A 21312-nucleotide genomic window follows, 5' to 3' on the forward strand; every position below is an offset into this window, starting at 1 on the left:
CATTGGCCACAACCCTATAGATTAGGAGAAACTCCAAAATCCCGAGGCCATTCCCAATATTATAGGCTGCCCAGGACAAACAGGGGCGATCTGACACAAGCCGAGCAACTACCTCCCCTCAGATCCATAGACACGTATCCCCAGGAAAGAGATTGAACCGGACAGGCACCTAGGCCCTAATCATATCCATTGCTTTTGTTTCCAGGCATCTCTCCTCAGAGGCCTGGTTTCCAATACCAGCATATGGGAGACTCCTTAGGCACTCATCAAAACAATTCTCTTCTCCACATAGGAAACGTACTCTTTAGAGCTCCATCAAAACCTCCGGTTATGAACATCCTCAAGGCCCCGGATCAAGCACCCCATTCCAAGGTCTCCATGGACACAAATGCACATTATGACCCATCCTCAACTCACCCATTTCAACACACCCGCCTCGGTTACTCCCCTAGATCCAGCAGATCGAACTTGCCTTGGCGCTATGAGACACCTGGAATGGGAGGCAGGCTGCCCAGGCATCCATCCTTAGAACCCTGCTCTGGATAACTTCCTTATGGGATGTCCTGGAGCCATCCAGCAGGTCTCGACTGTCCCACGGAAGGAATCATTGCGGTTTGGAGCATCTCACAATTCCCATCGTGGGAAAACCTCCATGGCCTCGTGACACACTCCCCTTCATGAAGGGGCCGTCATGGACAGAAACTCCAACCTGAGACAACATCTGATCCTAGCTCTGTCTTCAGGTACACGGGATCTCGAATCATCTCTGCAGAGGGTTCCTGCCGTCCCGTCACCCCAAAATCTAAGTCTGGCTTGTGTTCTCAGATTTTTTTCCTCACACTCCTGGCCCACAAGCCTTCCAGTTTGGGAATTCTGGAGCCACTATGTGGCACTGTGTCTTCCTTCCAGAAGAAAAACGTTGCCCTCTGGGGCTACCCAGTAACCACAAATGAGTACCAACCTGCACGAAACTCGACTGCACCCCAATGATACAGTCTAGCCTGAGCACTAATTCCCTGTCTGCCACAGCCTGAGCCTGCACCTCCCAACCCACACTCAACAGGTGGCCGAACACTGAGCACATCAGTCACACCATGGCCTTAGGTCTTCATTTCTTCCCAAACTCAGTTTTCAGGCTTCAGAACCTAGACCTTAAATCCAATCACAGTCCAGGAGTGAAATTGTTGCAGAAATTAGAACTCCTTCTTCCCCATGGCCAGAAAACTTGTGGTTGCCATACTGTGCAACGTTCAATGTAGGAGAAACCAGCATGGTACATTAGGCCACGCCCTGACTTGAAGGGCACCTTGGGCACAAAAACACATTGTGAAACTCAATGTGAGCCCTATGCTCAAGGAAGGCCTCTCAGTGTCTGGACCAAGAGCCCACATATGGGGCTTGCCATGTTCTTAGGTCCCAATGTTAACCAGAGTTCTGGTTGTCCAGTCGCCCCTCCCCAGGACTCTGCTGTGGAATCCCTCTTTTGGTGGTCCACCTGAGGTAAAAAAAAAAAAAAAACAGAAAGGCCTCCTCCCTTCCCGCAGAATGACCCCAAACTCTTGGGATTGGGTCAAATCCCCAGAAAGGGAGCCTCATCGATGGCCCATGAGGACACCCGGACATTCCATGGCAATCGGTGACACATATCCAGAAAAAAATAAGCATGAGCAAGCACCTCACTTTCGCCCTTTTTTCATATCCCGAAGAGTTCTCCTCACGGCCTATATATCGGGCCGGCCATACCTACAGACCCAAACCTAAGTGGAGTTTGTGTTTTCAGACTTTTGTCCAAATAGCCCTGGACCACACACGCTCCACACTTGGGTCCCTGGAGCCACACCTCAGGACTGTGCTTCCCTTTCAAGAGAATTCTTCCCATTCCATTGGCCACAACCTTGCAAATTAGGAAAAACCTCCAAAGTTACCGAGGCCATCCCAATAGTGTAGGCCGCCCAGGACAAACAGGTGTGATCTCAAACCAGCTGAGCAACTACCTCCACTCAGACAAAAGATGTCCCCAGAGAAGAATATTGAACCGGACAGGGCCCTAGGCCCTAATCAGATCCATTGCTTTGGTTTCCAGGCATCTCTCCTCAGAGAGCTCATTTCCAATACCAGCAAATGGTGGTTTCCTGAGGCACCAATAAGAACAAATCTCGTCTCCCCATGGAAAACTTGCTCATTGGAGCTTTGTTATCACCTCTGGTTAGGAGAATCCTTCAGGGCCCTGATGCCACTGCCCCATATCAAGGTCTCAATGGACTCAAACCAACATTAAGACCATCCTCAGGAAAGTCCATTTCAACTCATTTAAGACCATCCTCAGGAAAGTCCATTCCAACTCAGCCCCCTCTGATGCTACCCCAAGCCAGCAGATCAAACGTTTCTTGTTGCTAGGAGACAATTGGAATTGAGGCTGTCTGACCAGGCATCCATACTTAGAACCCTGTTCTGGAAAAATACCTTATGAGACGTCCTGGAGCCATCCAACAAATCTTCATTGTCCCACAGAAGGAATCCTTGCGGTTTGGAGCATCTCACAACTCTAATAGTGGGAAAACCCCCATGGCCTCATAATGCCCCCCCCTTCATGAAGGGGCCAACATGGACAGAAACTCCTACCTGAACCAAAGTCTGATCCTCGACCTGAATTCAGACTCATGAGATCTCAATTCAGCTCTGCAGAGTGTGCCTGCCTTGTCCATTCCCCGAAACCTAAGCCTAGCTTGTGTTCTCAGACTTCCGTCCTCACTCTCCTGGCCCACAAGCCCTCCAGTTTGGGAATTCCGAAGCCACAATGCAGCACTCTGCCTGCCCTCCAGAAGAAAAACTTTGCCCTATGCTGCTAATAAGAAACCCCAAATGATTATGTAATGCATGCCACTCGACTGTAAAGCAATTATACGGCCTACCCTGAATACGAATGCCCTGTCTGGCACAGCCTGAGACAAGACATCCCAAACGACACCTAGACAGCTGGCTCCAACCTGGACACAAGGGACCCGCTATGGCTGTAGTTCGTCATCTCTTCCCAACCTCGGTTTTCAGGCTTCAGAACCTAGACCTTATCTCCAATCACTGCCCAGGGGTGAACGTGATGCAGAAATTAGAATTCCTCCTTCCCCATGGCCAGAAACCTTGTGGTTGGCATGTTGTCCAACGTTCAATGTGGGAAAACCTGCATTGTCGGAAAGGCCACGCCAGTGCTTGAGGGCCGCCTAGGGCACAGACATGCATTGTGACCTGTAGCGTGAGTCCCGTATTAAAGTAACGCCTCTCAGTGGCTGGACCAAGATCCTGCATATGGGGCTTGTCATATCCATAGGCCCCCAGGCTTAACCAGAGAGCGAGTATTCCAGTTGTCAGTACCCACTGCTATGCTCCAGAATCCCTCTACTGAGGGGACACATGAAGCAGAAAACAGGACTCTTCCCTTCCCACAGAATGACCCCAAACTCTTGGGGGCTGGACAAACTACCAGAGAGGGAGACTTCTACGACCCATGAGGCAACTCCTACATTAAACGGCCATTGTGGACAAAATATCCAGAGACAAAAGACTGAGCGACTGCCTCCCTCTCACCCTTCTTTCATATCCAGAGGAGCTCCCCTCACGGACTGTAGATCAGGCCTGCCATAACCTCGGCCCCAAACCTGAGCTGAGTTTGGGTTTTGGGATGTCTGTCTGCACAGCCGTGGCCCACACCGCCTCCAGGCTGGGGTCTCTGGAGCCACACCACAGAACTGTGCCTGCTCTCTCCTAAGAAACTGCCCGTTCCATTGGCCACAACTCTACAAAATAGACTAAACCTCAAGGTCCCCAAGGACATCCCACTACCGCAAGCCGCACTGGACAAACAGGGGCATTATGACACCAGCTGAGCAACTACTACCTCCATGCAGACACACAGACTGATATCCGCAGAGACAGAAGATTGAACCAGGCAGGCCCCTAGGCCCTATTATGAACTCTGTCTTTGGTGTCCAGGTATCACTCCTCAGAGGCCTGGGTTCGAAGACCAGCATATGGGGCTATCCTGAGGCACCAGACAGAACACGTCTCATCTCCGCATGGAAAGCTTCCTTGTTGGAGTTGTGTCAAACCCTTCGGGTTGGAGAATCCTGCAGAGTCCCTTAGCTACTGCCACATTCCAAGGTCTCCATGGCCACCAACCCACATTATGACTCATCCGCAGGAAAGTCCATTTAAACTCAGCCTTCTGGGTACCTCACCCAAGAGCCCGCAGATTGAGCGTGCCTTGTCTCGACCAGGCAATGGGAAGGTGAGTTGGCGTTTCTCGGCATCCATGCTTAGGCCCCTGCTCTCGAGTCTTTCTGTATGGGGCATCCGGGAACCATCCAATAGTACTCGACTGTCCTGAAGAAGGAAACTTTGAAGTTTGGAGCAGCTCACAACTCCCAGCGTAGGGAAACCTCCCTGGCCTCATGACGCCCCCACCCCCTTCAGGAAGGGGCCGTCATGGACACAAACTCCAGCTTGAGGCAACATCTGATACTCGCCCTGACCTCAGATGCAGGAGATCTCGATTCAGCCTCTGCACAGTGGGCCCAAACCTCGTGCTACCTTGTGTTTTCAGACTTCCTTCCTCACACTCCTGACAAACATGTCCTCAAGACTTGGAATTCTGGAACCAAAATGCAGCCGTATGCTGGCCCTCCAGAAGAAAAACGTTGCTCTATGGGGATCTCCATAAACCCCAAATGAGGATCAACCTGCTCGGTTCTCGACCTCACCCCAATTGGATTGTTCGGGTTGTCCATTCATCCCTCCCCAGAGCTCTGCTTTGGAATCCCTCTTTTGGTGGGACACCTGAGGTAACAAAACTAAAAGGACTCCTCCCATCCTTCAGATTGACCCCAAACAATTGGGATTGGACCAAATTCACAGAGAGGAAGTCTCGTCCATGGCCCATGAGGCCTCCCCGAGATTCCACAGCCATCGTTGACAACAAATCCAGAGACAAAAGTCTGAGCAAGCGCCTCACACTCGCTCTTTTGTCGTATCCCGAAGAGTTCTCCTCACGGTCTGTAGATCGGGCCTGCCATACCTACTTCCCAAACCTAAGCCGAGTTTGTGTTTTCAGACTTCTGTCCCCACATTCCTGGCCCACAGACCCTTCAGGCTGGGGCCCCTGGAGCCACACATCAGGACTGTGCCTGTCCATACCACGGGAATTCTGCCCATTCCATTGTCCACAATCGTACAAATTAGGAAAAACCTCCAGAGTCCCCAAGGACATCCCAATAATGTAGGCCGCCCAGGACAAACAAGGGTCATCTGAAACCAGCTGAGCATCTACCTCTACTCAGCGTAGATGGATGTCCCCAGAGAAGAAGATTGAATCAGACAGGCCCGTAGGCCTGAATCAGATTCATTGCTTTCGGTTACAGGTATCTCTCCTCAGAGGCCGGGTTTCCAATATTAGCATATGGGGATTTCATGAGGCAGCAATCAGAACAAATCTCTTCTCCACATGGGAAAATTATCCTTTGAAGATGTCTCAAAACGTCCAGTTAGGAGAATCCTTCAGGGCCTGTGTGCCACTGCCCCATTACAAGGTCTCCATAGACACAAAAACAAATTAGGACCCATCCACAGGAGAGTCCATTTCAACTCAGTGTATTCGGGTGCTCCGCGAGATCCAGCAGATCTAACTTGTCTTGTTGCTAGGAGACAATTGGAATGTGAGGTGGCCTACCCCGCCATCCATCCTTAAAACCCTGCTCGGAATCGTTGGCCTGGAGAAAACCAACAGGTCTCAATTGTCCTGCCGAAGAATCTTTGCAGTTGGGAGCTTCTCAGAACTCCCATCGTGGGAGAACCCCCATGGCCACATGATCCCCCCCCCCTTCATAAAGGGGCCCTCACGGACATAAGGTCCAACCTGAGCGATCGTCTGATCTTCACGCTGACTTCAGATGCACGAGATCTCGGTTCAGGTCTGTAGATTGTGCCTGCCATGTCCTCACCCAGAAACCTAAGCTTTGCTTGTGTCCTCAGACTTCTGTCCACACACTACTGGCTCACAAGCCCTCCAGTAAGGCAATCCAGAACTACAATGCAGCACTCTACCTGCCCTGCAGAAGAAATATATTGCCCTCTGGGGCTACCTAGAACCCCCAAATGAAGATCAACCTGCACGACACTTGGCTATACACAAAATATATAGGATGAACTGGACAATAATGCCCTTTCTGACACAGCCTGAGCCTGGACCTTCTGGGCCAACCCAGACAGCTGGCTACAAACTGAGAACTTCAGACCCCCCATGGCCTTAGGTCGTTATCCCTTCCCAACCTCAGTTTTCAGGCTTCAGAACATAGACCTTATCTCCAATCACTGCCCGGGTTTGAAAATGATGCAGAAATCAGAACTCCTTCCCGATGGCAGGAAAACTTGTGGTTGGCTTGTTGTCCAACGTTCAGTGTAGTGGAAACCAGTGTGTCCCTTGAGGCCCCGCCATTGCTCGCGGTCCAGATAGGTAGCAAACACACATTGTGACCCTCAGCCTTAGCCCAGTCCTCAGGTAAGGCCTCTCAGTGGCTGGATGAAGAGACAGCATATTGGGCTTGCCATGCCCCTAGGCCCCAATTTTTAACCATAGTTCGTGTTGTCCCTTCACTCTTCCCCAGGGCTCTGCTTTGGAATTCCTCTTTTGGTGGGACACCTGATGTAACAACCCTGAAAGGAGTCCTCCATCCAACAGAATGACGAAAAACAATTGGGATCGGGCCAAATCCACAGAGACCAAGATTCGTCCATGGCACATGAGGTCTCCTCGACATTCCACGGCCATCGCTGATAAAAAATCCAGACACAAAAGCCTAAGCAAGTGCCTCAGACTCACACTATCATCATATCCTGAAGATGTCTTCTCATGGTTTTTAGATCGGGCCTGCCATACCTACGTCCCCAAACATAAGCTGAGTTTGTGTTTTCAGACTTCTGTCCTCAAAGTCCTTGGCCACATACCCTCCAGGCTGGGGACACTGGAGCCACACATTAGGACTGTGCCTACCCAATCCATGGGAATTCTGCCCATTCCATTGTCCAAAATCGTACAACTTAGGAGAACCCTCCAAAGTCCCTGAGGCCATCCCAATAGTATAGGTCGCCCGGGACAAAAAAGGTCAGTCTGACACCAGCTGAGCATCTAACTCCACTCATACCCTAGAAGGATGTCCCCAGAGAAGAAGATTGAACCAGACAGGACCCTAGGCCAAAATCGGATCCATTGCTTTGGTTTACAGGCATGTCTCCTCAAAACCCTGGATTCCAATACCAGCATTGGGGTTTTCCTGAGGCACCCATCAGAACAAACCTCGTCTCCACAAGGAAACTTGTGCATGGGAGCTATGTCAAAAGCTGAGGATAATACTTCAGGGTCCCGGTGCCACCGCCCCATTCCAAGGCCCTCATGGACACAAACACACATTAAACCCATCCTCAGGAAAGTCCATTTCAACTCAGCCACCCCGGTTGCTCCCGCAGAGCCATCAGACCTAAACTGTCTTGTCGCTAGGAGACAATTGGAATGCGAGGCGGGCTTCCCAGGCATCCATCCTCGAACGTTGGTCTGGACTCATCCATATGGGATGTCCTGGAGCTGTCCAACAGGTCTCAATTGTCCCGCAGAAGGAATCCGTGGAGGGGGCATCCCACCACTCCCAACGTGGGAAATCCTCCATGGCCTCGTGACACCCTCCCCTTCATGAAGGGTCCGTCATGGACAGAAACTCCAACCTGAGCCAACGTCTGATCCTAGCTCTGTCTTCAGGTACACGGGATCTCGAATCATCTCTGCAGAGGGTTCCTGCCGTCCCCTCACCCCGAAATCTAAGTCTGGCTTGTGTTCTCAGAATTTTTTCCTCACACTCCTGGCCCACAAGCCTTCCAGTTTGGGAATTCTGGAGCCACTATGTGGCACTGTGTCTTCCTTCCAGAAGAAAAACGTTGCCCTCTGGGGCTACCCAGTAACCACAAATGAGTACCAACCTGCACGAAACTCGAATGCACCCCAATGATACAGTCTAGCCTGGGCACTAATTCCCTGTCTGCCACAGCCTGAGCCTGCACCTCCCAACCCACACTCAACAGGTGGCCGAACACTGAGCACATCAGTCACACCATGGCCTTAGGTCTTCATCTCTTCCCAACCTCAGTTTTCAGGCTTCAGAACCTAGACCTTAAATCCAATCACAGTCCAGGAGTGAAAGTGTTGCAGAAATTAGAACTCCTTCTTCCCCATGGCCAGAAAACTTGTGGTTGCCATATTGTGCAACGTTCAGTGTAGGAGAAACCAGCATGGTACATTAGGCCACGCCCTGACTTGAGGGGCTCCTTGGGCACAAAAACACATTGTGAAACTCAATGTGAGCACTATGCTCAAGGAAGGCCTCTCAGTGTCTGGACCAAGAGCCCACATATGGGGCTTGCCATGTTCTTAGGTCCCAATGTTAACCAGAGTTCTGGTTGTCCAGTCGCCCCTCCCCAGGACTCTGCTGTGGAAACCCTCTTTTGGTGGTCCACCTGAGGTAAAAAAAAAAAAAAAAAAAAAAAAAAAAAAAAACAGAAAGGACTCCTCCCTTCGCACAGAATGACCCCAATCTCTTGGGATTGGGTCAAATCCCCAGAAAGGGAGCCTCATCGATGGCCCATGAGGACACCCGGACATTCCATGGCAATCGGTGACACATATCCAGAAAAAAATAAGCATGAGCAAGCACCTCACTTTCGCCCTTTGTTCATATCCCGAAGAGTTCTCCTCACGGTCTATATATCGGGCCGGCCATACCTACAGACCCAAACCTAAGTGGAGTTTGTGTTTTCAGACTTTTGTCCAAATAGCCCTGGACCACACACGCTCCACACTTGGGTCCCTGGAGCCACACCTCAGGACTGTGCTTCCCTTTCAAGAGAATTCTTCCCATTCCATTGGCCACAACCTTGCAAATTAGGAAAAACCTCCAAAGTTACCGAGGCCATCCCAATAGTGTAGGCCGCCCAGGACAAACAGGTGTGATCTCAAACCAGCTGAGCAACTACCTCCACTCAGACAAAAGATGTCCCCAGAGAAGAATATTGAACCGGACAGGCCCCTAGGCCCTAATCAGATCCATTGCTTTGGTTTCCAGGCATCTCTCCTCAGAGGCCTCATTTCCAATACCAGCAAATGGTGGTTTCCTGAGGCACCAATAAGAACAAATCTCGTCTCCCCATGGAAAACTTGCTCATTGGAGCTTTGTTATCACCTCTGGTTAGGAGAATCCTTCAGGGCCCTGGTGCCACTGCCCCATACCAAGGTCTCAATGGACTCAAACCAACATTAAGACCATCCTCAGGAAAGTCCATTTCAACTCATTTAAGACCATCCTCAGGAAAGTCCATTCCAACTCAGCCCCCTCTGATGCTACCCCAAGCCAGCAGATCAAACGTTTCTTGTTGCTAGGAGACAATTGGAATTGAGGCTGTCTGCCCAGGCATCCATACTTAGAACCCTGTTCTGGAAAAATACCTTATGAGACGTCCTGGAGCCATCCAACAAATCTTCATTGTCCCACAGAAGGAATCCTTGCGGTTTGGAGCATCTCACAACTCTAATAGTGGGAAAACCCCCATGGCCTCATAATGCCCCCCCCTTCATGAAGGGGCCAACATGGACAGAAACTCCAACCTGAGCCAAAGTCTGATCCTCGACCTGAATTCAGACTCATGAGATCTCAATTCAGCTCTGCAGAGTGTGCCTGCCTTGTCCATTCCCCGAAACCTAAGCCTAGCTTGTGTTCTCAGACTTCCGTCCTCACTCTCCTGGCCCACAAGCCCTCCAGTTTGGGAATTCCGAAGCCACAATGCAGCACTCTGCCTGCCCTCCAGAAGAAAAACTTTGCCCTATGCTGCTAATAAGAAACCCCAAATGATTATGTAATGCATGCCACTCGACTGTAAAGCAATTATACGGCCTACCCTGAATACGAATGCCCTGTCTGGCACAGCCTGAGACAACACATCCCAAACGACACCTAGACAGCTGGCTCCAACCTGGACACAAGGGACCCGCTATGGCTGTAGTTCGTCATCTCTTCCCAACCTCGGTTTTCAGGCTTCAGAACCTAGACCTTATCTCCAATCACTGCCCAGGGGTGAACGTGATGCAGAAATTAGAATTCCTCCTTCCCCATGGCCAGAAACCTTGTGGTTGGCATGTTGTCCAACGTTCAATGTGGGAAAACCTGCATTGTCGGAAAGGCCACGCCAGTGCTTGAGGGCCGCCTAGGGCACAGACATGCATTGTGACCTGTAGCGTGAGTCCCGTATTAAAGTAACGCCTCTCAGTGGCTGGACCAAGATCCTGCATATGGGGCTTGTCATATCCATAGGCCCCCAGGCTTAACCAGAGAGCGAGTATTCCAGTTGTCAGTACCCACTGCTATGCTCCAGAATCCCTCTACTGAGGGGACACATGAAGCAGAAAACAGGACTCTTCCCTTCCCACAGAATGACCCCAAACTCTTGGGGGCTGGACAAACTACCAGAGAGGGAGACTTCTACGACCCATGAGGCAACTCCTACATTAAACGGCCATTGTGGACAAAATATCCAGAGACAAAAGACTGAGCGACTGCCTCCCTCTCACCCTTCTTTCATATCCAGAGGAGCTCCCCTCACGGACTGTAGATCAGGCCTGCCATAACCTCGGCCCCAAACCTGAGCTGAGTTTGGGTTTTGGGATGTCTGTCTGCACAGCCGTGGCCCACACCGCCTCCAGGCTGGGGTCTCTGGAGCCACACCACAGAACTGTGCCTGCTCTCTCCTAAGAAACTGCCCGTTCCATTGGCCACAACTCTACAAAATAGAAGAAACCTCAAGGTCCCCAAGGACATCCCACTACCGCAAGCCGCACTGGACAAACAGGGGCATTATGACACCAGCTGAGCAACTACTACCTCCATGCAGACACACAGACTGATATCCGCAGAGACAGAAGATTGAACCAGGCAGGCCCCTAGGCCCTATTATGAACTCTGTCTTTGGTGTCCAGGTATCACTCCTCAGAGGCCTGGGTTCGAAGACCAGCATATGGGGCTATCCTGAGGCACCAGACAGAACACGTCTCATCTCCGCATGGAAAGCTTCCTTGTTGGAGTTGTGTCAAACCCTTCGGGTTGGAGAATCCTGCAGAGTCCCTTAGCTACTGCCACATTCCAAGGTCTCCATGGCCACCAACCCACATTATGACTCATCCGCAGGAAAGTCCATTTAAACTCAGCCTTCTGGGTACCTCACCCAAGAGCCCGCAGATTAAGCGTGCCTTGTCTCGACTAGGCAATGGGAAGGTGAGTTGGCGTTTCTCGGCATCCATGCTTAGGCCCCTGCTCTCGAGTCTTTCTGTATGGGGCATCCTGGAACCATCCAATAGTACTCGACTGTCCTGAAGAAGGAAACTTTGAAGTTTGGAGCAGCTCACAACTCCCAGCGTAGGGAAACCTCCCTGGCCTCATGACGCCCCCACCCCCTTCAGGAAGGGGCCGTCATGGACACAAACTCCAGCTTGAGGCAACATCTGATACTCGCCCTGACCTCAGATGCAGGAGATCTCGATTCAGCCTCTGCACAGTGGGCCCAAACCTCGTGCTACCTTGTGTTTTCAGACTTCCTTCCTCACACTCCTGACAAACATGTCCTCAAGACTTGGAATTCTGGAACCAAAATGCAGCCGTATGCTGGCCCTCCAGAAGAAAAACGTTGCTCTATGGGGATCTCCATAAACCCCAAATGAGGATCAACCTGCTCGGTTCTCGACGTCACCCCAATTGGATTGTTCGGGTTGTCCATTCATCCCTCCCCAGAGCTCTGCTTTGGAATCCCTCTTTTGGTGGGACACCTGAGGTAACAAAACTAAAAGGACTCCTCCCATCCTTCAGATTGACCCCAAACAATTGGGATTGGACCAAATTCACAGAGAGGAAGTCTCGTCCATGGCCCATGAGGCCTCCCCGAGATTCCACAGCCATCGTTGACAACAAATCCAGAGACAAAAGTCTGAGCAAGCGCCTCACACTCGCTCTTTTGTCGTATCCCGAAGAGTTCTCCTCACGGTCTGTAGATCGGGCCTGCCATACCTACTTCCCAAACCTAAGCCGAGTTTGTGTTTTCAGACTTCTGTCCCCACATTCCTGGCCCACAGACCCTTCAGGCTGGGGCCCCTGGAGCCACACATCAGGACTGTGCCTGTCCATACCACGGGAATTCTGCCCATTCCATTGTCCACAATCGTACAAATTAGGAAAAACCTCCAGAGTCCCCAAGGACATCCCAATAATGTAGGCCGCCCAGGACAAACAAGGGTCATCTGAAACCAGCTGAGCATCTACCTCTACTCAGCGTAGATGGATGTCCCCAGAGAAGAAGATTGAATCAGACAGGCCCGTAGGCCTGAATCAGATTCATTGCTTTTGGTTACAGGTATCTCTCCTCAGAGGCCGGGTTTCCAATATTAGCATATGGGGATTTCATGAGGCAGCAATCAGAACAAATCTCTTCTCCACATGGGAAAATTATCCTTTGAAGATGTCTCAAAACCTCCAGTTAGGAGAATCCTTCAGGGCCTGTGTGCCACTGCCCCATTACAAGGTCTCCATAGACACAAAAACAAATTAGGACCCATCCACAGGAGAGTCCATTTCAACTCAGTGTATTCGGTTGCTCCGCGAGATCCAGCAGATCTAACTTGTCTTGTTGCTAGGAGACAATTGGAATGTGAGGTGGCCTACCCCGCCATCCATCCTTAAAACCCTGCTCGGAATCGTTGGCCTGGAGAAAACCAACAGGTCTCAATTGTCCTGCCGAAGAATCTTTGCAGTTGGGAGCTTCTCAGAACTCCCATCGTGAGAGATCCCCCATGGCCACATGATTCCCCCCCCCTTCATAAAGGGGCCCTCACGGACATAAGGTCCAACCTGAGCGATCGTCTGATCTTCACGCTGACTTCAGATGCACGAGATCTCGGTTCAGGTCTGTAGATTGTGCCTGCCATGTCCTCACCCAGAAACCTAAGCTTTGCTTGTGTCCTCAGACTTCTGTCCACACACTACTGGCTCACAAGCCCTCCAGTAAGGCAATCCAGAACTACAATGCAGCACTCTACCTGCCCTGCAGAAGAAATATATTGCCCTCTGGGGCTACCTAGAACCCCCAAATGAAGATCAACCTGCACGACACTTGGCTATACACAAAATATATAGGATGAACTGGACAATAATGCCCTTTCTGACACAGCCTGAGCCTGGACCTTCTGGGCCAACCCAGACAGCTGGCTACAAACTGAGAACTTCAGACCCCCCATGGCCTTAGGTCGTTATCCCTTCCCAACCTCAGTTTTCAGGCTTCAGAACATAGACCTTATCTCCAATCACTGCCCGGGTTTGAAAATGATGCAGAAATCAGAACTCCTTCCCGATGGCAGGAAAACTTGTGGTTGGCTTGTTGTCCAACGTTCAGTGTAGTGGAAACCAGTGTGGCCCTTGAGGCCCCGCCATTGCTCGCGGTCCAGATAGGTAGCAAACACACATTGTGACCCTCAGGCTTAGCCCAGTCCTCAGGTAAGGCCTCTCAGTGGCTGGATGAAGAGACAGCATATTGGGCTTGCCATGCCCCTAGGCCCCAATTTTTAACCATAGTTCGTGTTGTCCCTTCACTCTTCCCCAGGGCTCTGCTTTGGAATTCCTCTTTTGGTGGGACACCTGATGTAACAACCCTGAAAGGAGTCCTCCATCCAACAGAATGACGAAAAACAATTGGGATCGGGCCAAATCCACAGAGAGCAAGATTCGTCCATGGCACATGAGGTCTCCTCGACATCCACGGCCATCGCTGATAAAAAATCCAGACACAAAAGCCTAAGCAAGTGCCTCAGACTCACACTATCTTCATATCCTGAAGATGTCTTCTCATGGTTTTTAGATCGGGCCTGCCATACCTACGTCCCCAAACATAAGCTGAGTTTGTGTTTTCAGACTTCTGTCCTCAAAGTCCTGGGCCACATACCCTCCAGGCTGGGGACACTGGAGCCACACATTAGGACTGTGCCTACCCAATCCATGGGAATTCTGCCCATTCCATTGTCCAAAATCGTACAACTTAGGAGAACCCTCCAAAGTCCCTGAGGCCATCCCAATAGTATAGGTCGCCCGGGACAAAAAAGGTCAGTCTGACACCAGCTGAGCATCTAACTCCACTCATACCGTAGAAGGATGTCCCCAGAGAAGAAGATTGAACCAGACAGGACCCTAGGCCAAAATCGGATCCATTGCTTTGGTTTACAGGCATGTCTCCTCAAAACCCTGGATTCCAATACCAGCATTGGGGTTTTCCTGAGGCACCCATCAGAACAAACCTCGTCTCCACAAGGAAACTTGTGCATGGGAGCTATGTCAAAAGCTGAGGATAATACTTCAGGGTCCCGGTGCCACCGCCCCATTCCAAGGCCCTCATGGACACAAACACACATTAGACCCATCCTCAGGAAGTCCATTTCAACTCAGCCACCCCGGTTGCTCCCGCAGAGCCATCAGACCTAAACTGTCTTGTCGCTAGGAGACAATTGGAATGCGAAGCGGGCTTCCCAGGCATCCATCCTCGAACGTTGGTCTGGACTCATCCATATGGGATGTCCTGGAGCTGTCCAACAGGTCTCAATTGTCCCGCAGAAGGAATCCATGGAGGGGGCATCCCACCACTCCCAACGTGGGAAAACCTCCATGGCCTCGTGACACCCTCCCCTTCATGAAGGGTCCGTCATGGACAGAAACTCCAACCTGAGCCAACGTCTGATCCTAGCTCTGTCTTCAGGTACACGGGATCTCGAATCATCTCTGCAGAGGGTTCCTGCCGTCCCCTCACCCCGAAATCTAAGTCTGGCTTGTGTTCTCAGAATTTTTTCCTCACACTCCTGGCCCACAAGCCTTCCAGTTTGGGAATTCTGGAGCCACTATGTGGCACTGTGTCTTCCTTCCAGAAGAAAAACGTTGCCCTCTGGGGCTACCCAGTAACCACAAATGAGTACCAACCTGCACGAAACTCGAATGCACCCCAATGATACAGTCTAGCCTGGGCACTAATTCCCTGTCTGCCACAGCCTGAGCCTGCACCTCCCAACCCACACTCAACAGGTGGCCGAACACTGAGCACATCAGTCACACCATGGCCTTAGGTCTTCATCTCTTCCCAACCTCAGTTTTCAGGCTTCAGAACCTAGACCTTAAATCCAATCACAGTCCAGGAGTGAAAGTGTTGCAGAAATTAGAACTCCTTCTTCCCCATGGCCAGAAAACTTGTGGTTGCCATATTGTGCAACGTTCAGTGTAGGAGAAACCAGCATGGTACATTAGGCCACGCCCTGACTTGAGGGGCTCCTTGGGCACAAAAACACATTGTGAAACTCAATGTGAGCCCTATGCTCAAGGAAGGCCTCTCAGTGTCTGGACCAAGAGCCCACATATGGGGCTTGCCATGTTCTTAGGTCCCAATGTTAACCAGAGTTCTGGTTGTCCAGTCACCCCTCCCCAGGACTCTGCTGTGGAATCCCTCTTTTGGTGGTCCACCTGAGGTAAAAAAAAAAAAAAAAAAAAAAAAAAAAAACAAACAAACAGAAAGGCCTCCTCCCTTCCCACAGAATGACCCCAATCTCTTGGGATTGGGTCAAATCCCCAGAAAGGGAGCCTCATCGATGGCCCATGAGGACACCCGGACATTCCATGGCAATCGGTGACACATATCCAGAAAAAAATAAGCATGAGCAAGCACCTCACTTACGCCCTTTGTTCATATCCCGAAGAGTTCTCCTCACGGTCTATATATCGGGCCGGCCATACCTACAGACCCAAACCTAAGTGGAGTTTGTGTTTTCAGACTTTTGTCCAAATAGCCCTGGACCACACACGCTCCACACTTGGGTCCCTGGAGCCACACCTCAGGACTGTGCTTCCCTTTCAAGAGAATTCTTCCCATTCCATTGGCCACAACCTTGCAAATTAGGAAAAACCTCCAAAGTTACCGAGGCCATCCCAATAGTGTAGGCCGCCCAGGACAAACAGGTGTGATCTCAAACCAGCTGAGCAACTACCTCCACTCAGACAAAAGATGTCCCCAGAGAAGAATATTGAACCGGACAGGCCCCTAGGCCCTAATCAGATCCATTGCTTTGGTTTCCAGGCATCTCTCCTCAGAGGCCTCATTTCCAATACCAGCAAATGGTGGTTTCCTGAGGCACCAATAAGAACAAATCTCGTCTCCCCATGGAAAACTTGCTCATTGGAGCTTTGTTATCACCTCTGGTTAGGAGAATCCTTCAGGGCCCTGGTGCCACTGCCCCATACCAAGGTCTCAATGGACTCAAACCAACATTAAGACCATCCTCAGGAAAGTCCATTTCAACTCATTTAAGACCATCCTCAGGAAAGTCCATTCCAACTCAGCCCCCTCTGATGCTACCCCAAGCCAGCAGATCAAACGTTTCTTGTTGCTAGGAGACAATTGGAATTGAGGCTGTCTGCCCAGGCATCCATACTTAGAACCCTGTTCTGGAAAAATACCTTATGAGACGTCCTGGAGCCATCCAACAAATCTTCATTGTCCCACAGAAGGAATCCTTGCGGTTTGGAGCATCTCACAACTCTAATAGTGGGAAAACCCCCATGGCCTCATAATGCCCCCCCCTTCATGAAGGGGCCAACATGGACAGAAACTCCAACCTGAGCCAAAGTCTGATCCTCGACCTGAATTCAGACTCATGAGATCTCAATTCAGCTCTGCAGAGTGTGCCTGCCTTGTCCATTCCCCGAAACCTAAGCCTAGCTTGTGTTCTCAGACTTCCGTCCTCACTCTCCTGGCCCACAAGCCCTCCAGTTTGGGAATTCCGAAGCCACAATGCAGCACTCTGCCTGCCCTCCAGAAGAAAAACTTTGCCCTATGCTGCTAATAAGAAACCCCAAATGATTATGTAATGCATGCCACTCGACTGTAAAGCAATTATACGGCCTACCCTGAATACGAATGCCCTGTCTGGCACAGCCTGAGACAACACATCCCAAACGACACCTAGACAGCTGGCTCCAACCTGGACACAAGGGACCCGCTATGGCTGTAGTTCGTCATCTCTTCCCAACCTCGGTTTTCAGGCTTCAGAACCTAGACCTTATCTCCAATCACTGCCCAGGGGTGAACGTGATGCAGAAATTAGAATTCCTCCTTCCCCATGGCCAGAAACCTTGTGGTTGGCATGTTGTCCAACGTTCAATGTGGGAAAACCTGCATTGTCGGAAAGGCCACGCCAGTGCTTGAGGGCCGCCTAGGGCACAGACATGCATTGTGACCTGTAGCGTGAGTCCCGTATTAAAGTAACGCCTCTCAGTGGCTGGACCAAGATCCTGCATATGGGGCTTGTCATATCCATAGGCCCCCAGGCTTAACCAGAGAGCGAGTATTCCAGTTGTCAGTACCCACTGCTATGCTCCAGAATCCCTCTACTGAGGGGACACATGAAGCAGAAAACAGGACTCTTCCCTTCCCACAGAATGACCCCAAACTCTTGGGGGCTGGACAAACTACCAGAGAGGGAGACTTCTACGACCCATGAGGCAACTCCTACATTAAACGGCCATTGTGGACAAAATATCCAGAGACAAAAGACTGAGCGACTGCCTCCCTCTCACCCTTCTTTCATATCCAGAGGAGCTCCCCTCACGGACTGTAGATCAGGCCTGCCATAACCTCGGCCCCAAACCTGAGCTGAGTTTGGGTTTTGGGATGTCTGTCTGCACAGCCGTGGCCCACACCGCCTCCAGGCTGGGGTCTCTGGAGCCACACCACAGAACTGTGCCTGCTCTCTCCTAAGAAACTGCCCGTTCCATTGGCCACAACTCTACAAAATAGAAGAAACCTCAAGGTCCCCAAGGACATCCCACTACCGCAAGCCGCACTGGACAAACAGGGGCATTATGACACCAGCTGAGCAACTACTACCTCCATGCAGACACACAGACTGATATCCGCAGAGACAGAAGATTGAACCAGGCAGGCCCCTAGGCCCTATTATGAACTCTGTCTTTGGTGTCCAGGTATCACTCCTCAGAGGCCTGGGTTCGAAGACCAGCATATGGGGCTATCCTGAGGCACCAGACAGAACACGTCTCATCTCCGCATGGAAAGCTTCCTTGTTGGAGTTGTGTCAAACCCTTCGGGTTGGAGAATCCTGCAGAGTCCCTTAGCTACTGCCACATTCCAAGGTCTCCATGGCCACCAACCCACATTATGACTCATCCGCAGGAAAGTCCATTTAAACTCAGCCTTCTGGGTAGCTCACCCAAGAGCCCGCAGATTGAGCGTGCCTTGTCTCGACCAGGCAATGGGAAGGTGAGTTGGCGTTTCTCGGCATCCATGCTTAGGCCCCTGCTCTCGAGTCTTTCTGTATGGGGCATCCGGGAACCATCCAATAGTACTCGACTGTCCTGAAGAAGGAAACTTTGAAGTTTGGAGCAGCTCACAACTCCCAGCGTAGGGAAACCTCCCTGGCCTCATGACGCCCCCACCCCCTTCAGGAAGGGGCCGTCATGGACACAAACTCCAGCTTGAGGCAACATCTGATACTCGCCCTGACCTCAGATGCAGGAGATCTCGATTCAGCCTCTGCACAGTGGGCCCAAACCTCGTGCTACCTTGTGTTTTCAGACTTCCTTCCTCACACTCCTGACAAACATGTCCTCAAGACTTGGAATTCTGGAACCAAAATGCAGCCGTATGCTGGCCCTCCAGAAGAAAAACGTTGCTCTATGGGGATCTCCATAAACCCCAAATGAGGATCAACCTGCTCGGTTCTCGACCTCACCCCAATTGGATTGTTCGGGTTGTCCATTCATCCCTCCCCAGAGCTCTGCTTTGGAATCCCTCTTTTGGTGGGACACCTGAGGTAACAAAACTAAAAGGACTCCTCCCATCCTTCAGATTGACCCCAAACAATTGGGATTGGACCAAATTCACAGAGAGGAAGTCTCGTCCATGGCCCATGAGGCCTCCCCGAGATTCCACAGCCATCGTTGACAACAAATCCAGAGACAAAAGTCTGAGCAAGCGCCTCACACTCGCTCTTTTGTCGTATCCCGAAGAGTTCTCCTCACGGTCTGTAGATCGGGCCTGCCATACCTACTTCCCAAACCTAAGCCGAGTTTGTGTTTTCAGACTTCTGTCCCCACATTCCTGGCCCACAGACCCTTCAGGCTGGGGCCCCTGGAGCCACACATCAGGACTGTGCCTGTCCATACCACGGGAATTCTGCCCATTCCATTGTCCACAATCGTACAAATTAGGAAAAACCTCCAGAGTCCCCAAGGACATCCCAATAATGTAGGCCGCCCAGGACAAACAAGGGTCATCTGAAACCAGCTGAGCATCTACCTCTACTCAGCGTAGATGGATGTCCCCAGAGAAGAAGATTGAATCAGACAGGCCCGTAGGCCTGAATCAGATTCATTGCTTTCGGTTACAGGTATCTCTCCTCAGAGGCCGGGTTTCCAATATTAGCATATGGGGATTTCATGAGGCAGCAATCAGAACAAATCTCTTCTCCACATGGGAAAATTATCCTTTGAAGATGTCTCAAAACGTCCAGTTAGGAGAATCCTTCAGGGCCTGTGTGCCACTGCCCCATTACAAGGTCTCCATAGACACAAAAACAAATTAGGACCCATCCACAGGAGAGTCCATTTCAACTCAGTGTATTCGGTTGCTCCGCGAGATCCAGCAGATCTAACTTGTCTTGTTGCTAGGAGACAATTGGAATGTGAGGTGGCCTACCCCGCCATCCATCCTTAAAACCCTGCTCGGAATCGTTGGCCTGGAGAAAACCAACAGGTCTCAATTGTCCTGCCGAAGAATCTTTGCAGTTGGGAGCTTCTCAGAACTCCCATCGTGGGAGAACCCCCATGGCCACATGATCCCCCCCCCCCTTCATAAAGGGGCCCTCACGGACATAAGGTCCAACCTGAGCGATCGTCTGATCTTCACGCTGACTTCAGATGCACGAGATCTCGGTTCAGGTCTGTAGATTGTGCCTGCCATGTCCTCACCCAGAAACCTAAGCTTTGCTTGTGTCCTCAGACTTCTGTCCACACACTACTGGCTCACAAGCCCTCCAGTAAGGCAATCCAGAACTACAATGCAGCACTCTACCTGCCCTGCAGAAGAAATATATTGCCCTCTGGGGCTACCTAGAACCCCCAAATGAAGATCAACCTGCACGACACTTGGCTATACACAAAATATATAGGATGAACTGGACAATAATGCCCTTTCTGACACAGCCTGAGCCTGGACCTTCTGGGCCAACCCAGACAGCTGGCTACAAACTGAGAACTTCAGACCCCCCATGGCCTTAGGTCGTTATCCCTTCCCAACCTCAGTTTTCAGGCTTCAGAACATAGACCTTATCTCCAATCACTGCCCGGGTTTGAAAATGATGCAGAAATCAGAACTCCTTCCCGATGGCAGGAAAACTTGTGGTTGGCTTGTTGTCCAACGTTCAGTGTAGTGGAAACCAGTGTGTCCCTTGAGGCCCCGCCATTGCTCGTGGTCCAGATAGGTAGCAAACACACATTGTGACCCTCAGCCTTAGCCCAGTCCTCAGGTAAGGCCTCTCAGTGGCTGGATGAAGAGACAGCATATTGGGCTTGCCATGCCCCTAGGCCCCAATTTTTAACCATAGTTCGTGTTGTCCCTTCACTCTTCCCCAGGGCTCTGCTTTGGAATTCCTCTTTTGGTGGGACACCTGATGTAACAACCCTGAAAGGAGTCCTCCATCCAACAGAATGACGAAAAACAATTGGGATCGGGCCAAATCCACAGAGACCAAGATTCGTCCATGGCACATGAGGTCTCCTCGACATTCCACGGCCATCGCTGATAAAAAATCCAGACACAAAAGCCTAAGCAAGTGCCTCAGACTCACACTATCATCATATCCTGAAGATGTCTTCTCATGGTTTTTAGATCGGGCCTGCCATACCTACGTCCCCAAACATAAGCTGAGTTTGTGTTTTCAGACTTCTGTCCTCAAAGTCCTTGGCCACATACCCTCCAGGCTGGGGACACTGGAGCCACACATTAGGACTGTGCCTACCCAATCCATGGGAATTCTGCCCATTCCATTGTCCAAAATCGTACAACTTAGGAGAACCCTCCAAAGTCCCTGAGGCCATCCCAATAGTATAGGTCGCCCGGGACAAAAAAGGTCAGTCTGACACC

Source organism: Mustela lutreola, chromosome 5, assembly GCF_030435805.1.
Source record: "Mustela lutreola isolate mMusLut2 chromosome 5, mMusLut2.pri, whole genome shotgun sequence".
NCBI classification, from domain to species: Eukaryota; Metazoa; Chordata; class Mammalia; order Carnivora; family Mustelidae; genus Mustela; species Mustela lutreola.